Genomic DNA, 7,742 nt, shown 5'->3' on the forward strand with positions numbered 1-7,742 from the left:
TCCCCATCCAGACAAGGAGCCAGTTCCTCCCCATGCTACAAAGTGTGATGAATCAGGGGAGAGAAGCCTTCAAGGAACCAGCGACCTTCGATCACGCCCAGGACAGAGAAGAAATATAAGCACTCCTCCCTGGACCCCCCTTACATCAAGGGTAGCGTGACCGCCGACTCCATCATAGCTTCCACGGCCAGGAGAAGGGCCAACGTACCAGCAACTTCGGGCCCACCACCTGATAAGGAGAGCAGGAGGATAGACCTCACAGGAAGAAAGGTCGAGAGGAACGCCGCAATGCACTGGCGCATGGCGAATTCCAATGCACTCCTCAATAGACACCAGTACCAGCACTGGGACGAGATGGGGGAGCTAGTAAAGCACCTCCCCGAAGAATACCGCCAGAGAGCCTCACACCTGATAGACGAAGGCAAGAACATCGCCAACTCGTGTATAAAGACGGCGTTGGACGGGGCAGAGACTTCAGCAAGACTCATGGCCATAGGGGTCACCGAGAGAAGGCATGCATGGCTAAGAATCTCGGGATTCAAACCGGAGGTGCAGAACAACATCCTTGGCACCCCCTTCAACGGAGAGACACTGTTCGGAGCAACAGTGGACGAGAAGCTCACCCAGCTGAAAAAGGAAAACGAAACGGCGAGGTCCATGGGGGCCCTACAGCTGAGGGGAATGAGGCGAGGCAATCCCTCGAGGAGACCCTACGGTAGGGGAGGAAGCCAGCAGGGGCCGTCGCACCAGACGTTCCAGCAGGGTCAGCAGGGTGAAAGTCACGGACAAGGTCAGCAGAAGCAAAACTGGCAGTACCAACCTCGGGGCCAGTCCTTTCGCGGGAGAGGGAACGGACGTGGCCAAAGGAGGAGAGGGGGCGAACAGCCCTCATCAAAGTGACTCAGCACGCAAGAGGACGCCTACCCTCGTCATGCCCCCAAGGGTGAGGCGCAAAAAAGTAACATCAGGGGGAAAAGAATATTCAAAAGCCTACGAGCATACAACACCAGTAGGCGGAAGACTGAGGTTCTACCTTCAGGAGTGGCGGCGTATAACCACAGACAAGTGGATACGGAACATCATGCAGTACGGATACTGCGTAGAGTTGGAGAAAAGACCTCCAAACAGGAAACCAAAGGGAAGACAGAGATCGGCCCAAGAACTGGCACTACTCAGAGAAGAAACACGGAAACTTCTAGAAAAGAGAGCCATAGAGGCAGTGCCGTTCAGAGAACGCAACAAAGGGGTCTACTCAAACTACTTCGTGGTCCCGAAAGTAGACGGAAACCTCAGACCCATCCTGGACCTGCGTTACCTAAACAAGTTCATCAGAACGCAGAAGTTCAAAATGACTTCGCTGCAGGAGGTACTGCCCCAAATAAGAGACGGAGACTTCATGGTCACCGTGGACCTCAAGGATGCCTACCTTCACATCCCAATAAACAGAAGACACAAGGGCCTTCTAAGATCCAACATCGAACAGGAACACTACCAGTTCACAACCCTGGCCTTCGGATTAAAATCGGCACCAAGGGTTTTTACAAAATGCCTGTCGGCGGTCGCGGTCGCGGCCCACCTACGAAGACAGGGAATCCATGTCTACCCCTACTTAGACGACTGGCTGGTCAAGGCAAACTCACGCGAGAAGTGCGAGAGGCACGCAAAACGCGTAACAGACACCCTCACGAATCTGGGGTTCTCGATCCACTGGGGCAAGTCATCGCTGGAACCGGAACAGGTGAAGATTTTCCTGGGGGCGAAAATCAACTCCCTCAACAGTACAGTAGTGCCCAGCGACAGGAGGACAGATGCACTACTGAGGGAGACGCGGCTCTACCAGAAGGGGCGAGCTCTGACAGTGAGGGCTGTGAGCAAGATGATGGGGATGATGGCGTCGTGTATCCAGCTGGTGCCGAATGTACGCCTGCACATGAGACCATTCCAGGAATGGCTACAACAGCAATGGTCACAAGCAAACGGAAGTTGGGAGGATCTAGTGGTTGTTACGCACGCAGTACAGGAGGAGATAACTTGGTGGAACAGAAACAACATGACAGCAGGGAGAAGCCTGACACCACCAATCCCAACAGTGACCATTACCACGGACGCATCGCAAAAGGGGTGGGGAGTGCACATGGACAACCTCAGAGTGAGGGGTTTGTGGACTCCATTAGATGCGGTTCGCCATATCAACTACCTCGAGTTGAAAACAATACTGCTAGCCCTGAAGGCATTCCAGAGGCACCAGTACAACCAGAGGGTGTTGGTTCAAACAGACAACACCACGGCAATGTTCTACATCAACAAACAAGGGGGGGACACAGTCGTTCCCTCTCTCCTCTCTAGAGATTTGGAGATGGGCCATACCTCTCAGGATAGATCTACTGGCAATTCACCTACCGGGGAAGGACAATGTGGAGGCAGACTGGCTAAGCAGGCAGACCTCGGCATCGCACGAGTGGGAGCTCAATGGCCAGGAAACGGAAAAACTCTTCCGGAGATGGGGAACTCCCACAATAGACCTATTTGCAACACGCCACAATGCAAAATGCCAAAGCTTCGCGTCCAGACAACCAGATCAGCAATCCCAGGGAAATGCCCTATGGATAAGCTGGTCGAGGACATTTGCCTACGCCTTTCCACCGATACCCCTGTTGCACAGAGTGCTCGACAAGTGCAGAACCAGCAACATGACTCTGATCCTAGTGGCTCCGCAGTGGGCGAGGCAGACATGGTTCTCACTAATTCAAGAAATGGCACAAGGCAATCCATACAGGTTCGAGAGGAGGAAGGACCTGCTCTCAATGCAAAACGGAGAGGTCCTGCACCCAGAGCCAGAGACCCTCAACCTGGCGGCATGGCTCCTGAAGACCTAGAGTTCGCACACCTAAGATTGCCTCCGAGCACTATGCGAGTGCTACGGGAGGCAAGGAAACAAACTACACGAAAATGCTACAGCGCAAAATGGAAGAGATTCACTGTGTGGTGCAGGAAAAAGGGCCTGCAAAACAAAATGACAAGAGACTCAACAGTACTGAGGTACCTCACACACCTTCTAAAGAGTAACCTCTGCTCGAGCTCCCTAAGGGTACACCTAGCGGCAATCGTGGCCTACACCAGAGGTGAAAAGGGTGGAAGTTTCTTCACCTCGCAGGTGGTGAAGAGATTCATGGAAGGAGCCAAAAGGATGGCCCCCCCGAAAAGGTTGACGCCGCCGGCATGGAACCTGAACGTGGTGCTGACGGAGCTCATGAAGGCACCGTTTGAACCCATTCACAAGGCCACACTGCAGATGTTGACGATGAAAACGGCCTTTCTGGTGGCCATAACCTCACTACGCAGGGTGAGCGAGCTTCAAGCACTAACACTACAGGAACCCTACATTCAGATTCACAAGGACAGAATAGTCCTGAGAACAGACCCACACTTCATGCCCAAGGTGGTGTCGGCGTTCCACATGAATCAGAGTATTCAGATACTAAGTTTCTTCCAAAACCCGACTTCAAACACAGAAAAGGCCCTGCACACCCTCGACGCAAGAAGAGCGGTGATGCACTACATTGAGAGAACCAAGGAACTCAGGAAGTCGAAGCAGCTGTTTGTGTCCTTTGCTACTAGCTTCATGGGTAGGCCAGTAACTAAGGGCACCATCGCTAGGTGGATTGCCCTCACTATTCAATTCTGCCACAAACAGGCTGGACAGGAGCTAGCGGAGGGGCCTCAGGCTCACTCCACAAGGAAGAAAGGGGCCACCGTGGCCTTCCTGGCGAACACGCCCATCCAGGACATATGCCTCGCGGCAACTTGGGCATCTGTGCACACGTTCACGAAACACTACTGCGTGGACATTCAGATGAACAAGGAAGCACAGGTTGGACAGAAGGTGCTTCAACACATTTTCAACGACCAACGCTCCTCTACCACCCAGCCGCCACAAAATTAGGAAAACCGCTACAAAGTCTATGCACAGCATAGTGAATCCAGAAAGATTCACGCTGCAAAACGAATAGTTTCTTACCTGTCGGTGTAGTTTTGCAGCTTGAAGATCTTTCTGGATTCACTAGCGAACCCACCCACCTCCGCCAGGAAGATGAGGCTGGAGGAAGAGGGGGTGAAATGGAAAAGATCAGAAGGAATGAAAAATTACAGAAAATGGACAAGAAGAATTAATCAATCGCCTAGGGTTAAAAAAAAAAGAAAAGAAAAAAAGGGAAAAAAGAACCCGAAGATGGCGCCCCAAAGGTGGGACTTCCGCAGGAAGCACGACGACGTCACGGGAGGTGCACCAAATGGTGGTCGTCGACGCCCACCTGGGCTACAAAAAAAAAAAAAAAGAAAGACTACGAATCCGGACCCAACCACAAGATCGCGGAATAATGCACAGCATAGTGAATCCAGAAAGATCTTCAAGCTGCAAAACTACACCGACAGGTAAGAAACTATTTGTTATTTGTTACACTTGCAGCGGTCAGAATTAACTTACACTTCTATCCGTTTACATCTCGCAGCGATAGCTGCGTATCTGCAAAACAGGCAACACTTATCTCTCTTTAGAGTACCGGTTATCAAAGCTTTTATGGAAGGACTAAAAAGAGTTATACCACCAAGACTTCCACCTGCCCAAGTGTGGAATCTTAACTTAGTCCACCCACGACTAATGGGCCCACCTTTTGAACCCATGCATAAATGTGAACTGCAATTTCTGTCATAGAAAATGGCTTTCCTCATTACAATCACTTCACTGAGGAGAGTGAGTGAGCTACAGGCAGTGACCATAGCAGAACCTTTTTTCCAGCTTCACAAAAACAAAGTGGTTCTTCGTACCAACCCTAAATTTCTACCTAAAGTAGTTTCCGCCTCTCACATCAATCGGTTGAGTTCCAGGTGTTCTTTCCTCAACCAGATTCAGTGGCAGAATGAGCTCTGCACACTTTAGATGTCAGAAGAACCCTCTTATACTACATAGAAAGAACAAAGTCATTCCGTAAGACTAAACTTTTTGTTGCTTTTGCTCCACCTCACAAGGGCAATCCTATTTCTAAATCAGATATTGCCAGGTGGATTGTTAAATGTATTCATACTTGTTAGGCAAAAGCAAAAATAACTTAAACACTACCCCCTAGAGTGCATTCCACTCTCAAAATAGGGGCTACTATGGCTTTCTTAGGAAACATTCCCATAGTTGACATTTGTAAGCCTGCAACATGGTCTACACCACACATATTCACCAAGCACTATTGTGTTGATGTTGGCAAGACAACAAGCTAATGTAGGCCAGGCAGTACTCAGAACACTCTTTCAAACAACTGCAACAGCTACAGGTTAGCCACCACTTTGAGAGAATACTGCTGTATAGTCTACGCAAAGCATTTGATCTACAACTCACATGCCTCGAACGGATAATGTTACTTATACAGTAAGCATCTGTTCTTGGCATGTAGAGCTGTAGCTCACATGCGCCCACCCGCCTCCCCGGGTACCTTTACCTGTTGCAGTTCTTTCTTAAGTTATATACATATGCATGGACATCTCTCTTCTACCCTTACTAACTCCATTCTCACCCTCTGCGGTAAAACAATCCAACAATGGAGACGATGTCCAAGCGCGCTATCACCAAAAGGAGCAGTCACCTACCTAGTGACCGGAAAGATTTCTTCGAAGAAAAACAACTTGTAAAAATCCGGACCCAACACTAGAAGGCAGAAGTATGCAATGCATATGAATGTACAGCTCTACACGCCAAGAACAGAGGCTTACTGGGTAAGTAATGTTATCCTGACTGTCATATACTCAAAAATAAGGCAAGCTCTGACAGGGGTGGACTAAATAAAGTGTAAGCCACCCGAGCAGTTACCAAAACTTCCTTCTGGCCTTCTGGTCCTTGCTTTAATAAATCTGATAAGACTTGCCCATTAGGCAAACCAGATCAGAATTCACAGGCCGTGGTTGTTACTAATGGATATTTCCCTCTCTTCATTGAAAAATGAACAAATACTGCGGAAAGTGCATTACCGTAATGTTGTTACCACTGCCGGGCATTAGCACATTATTTGCTCACAAAATATACAATAGGGCTCATATCGGGAATTCTCATGCTACCAGTATCTCTGGTCAGTTTAGACTTCAGAAGGGAGATTTTTGGGAATAAGACTGGTGCAAAAAATAAAAAATAAATATATATTTATTTTTTTTATTGTGAAAAGGGAGGTGAACGAATGTGTTTGATTTGATGATTACACGAATCGCCCTGTTTGGCTCTAACTGATCATAGTCATTTGTCATGCTACTTCTTGTACCTTCTTGAAAGTTAAATTTGTGCTAATTAAGGAGCCACACCTGTTTACTGTACTTGACAGGATCCTGCCGTTGAGCGCAAAGAAAGATGACCACATTATATACCACTTCTCCATGGCTTTTCAAAGGGGCAAAGAAATCTGAAAAGTAATACGAGTGTTCTGGCCTGAAGGAATCCTCTGAAGAGACGATCACGGTACTGTTCCGCTCCAAAACTGGGTCCTGGAAACCAAGGCCTCAGATCCCGAAACTGCAATAGACCATTCCCAAAATGAAGATGATCCTATCCTAAACATTGTTGCTACGTTCTCAAGGTAGCGAACATAAATGGTCATTCCTCTAGGGTGTAAATTCTCTGACCCACTGGACAAGTCCAAAGGAATGCAGCAAAGAAAACTAAAGGAGCTGGCCAAAGCCATGTAGAGCTTTATAAGATAATAAAATGTTAAACATCTAAGCCTCTTTCTAGTAAGGTGCTGAACCAGCTCTAATGTGCATCATAGACTCGAGGAGTAAAGAATTTTTCTCAATTTTATCATTAAAAGAAAGGGTTTAACGCCAAGGCAGCAGATCACTTCTCTCCACCATGAAAGGGTCTAAAGCAGGCGGGTCATGGGGGTTTCTTTAAGACTACTGGGCATGTACCTGTATTTACCCTTGCCTAATATGCCTTAGGGTATCATGTGTATTTGAATACTGAAATCAAATACACCTGACTTTAATTAAATATGGATAGGTTTGGACAAATCATGGTAATTTAACCTCTAGTAAGTAGGCTCTTTTGTTAAGTGAAGTTCATTTTCTCAATGTTATGGTACCCAGAATTTTAGCACATGGATGCAGTGAAGGTGTTGGTCACGTGTCCACTGAGCTATGTGGAAGGGATTAATCGTGCACATTACGATTGCATTATAATTAGTGGCTAGCGTAAACTTGGTAAGATAGTTGTGTGCGAAAGGGGTGGTGGTTTTTGATCTGTGCAACCAGTTCGAATTGTTGAATCTTGATGTAATGGCAGATAGGTAGTTTTAGTTTATTAGAATTTCTGCAGGCATGAATAGAATTTATGGTTGAAAAGCGGTTGCTTGTTGTTAAATCGCATGGTATCTCCTCAGAGGAAAGTGAAACCAGCCAATAAATGGCTGTTGTATTCAGCCATGCATGTGCCCCTAAAGGGAATCTGAGGAAATTTGAAGGAGACCAGAGGAGGGTGTGGGAAATGTGAGATATTTTTTAATATTGTGGAATGCAAGACTGAAGGAACTGTAAGTGTTAAAGTAACGGATAAACACCCAGTGGAAGCTGTGATCACCCTTATTTATTGAACTTATGATTTATTTATGATTTCTAGCAGATCCAGGGATCTGGCTAGTTCAGCGGCAGTTATTAACGTGGCAGTGTCAAACATTTAATTGACAGCCGCTGCTCTGTCGATTTATTTTGTTGGA

The sequence above is a fragment of the Triturus cristatus genome, chromosome 3_1 (genome assembly GCF_964204655.1).
Source record: "Triturus cristatus chromosome 3_1, aTriCri1.1, whole genome shotgun sequence".
Lineage (NCBI taxonomy): Eukaryota > Metazoa > Chordata > Amphibia > Caudata > Salamandridae > Triturus > Triturus cristatus.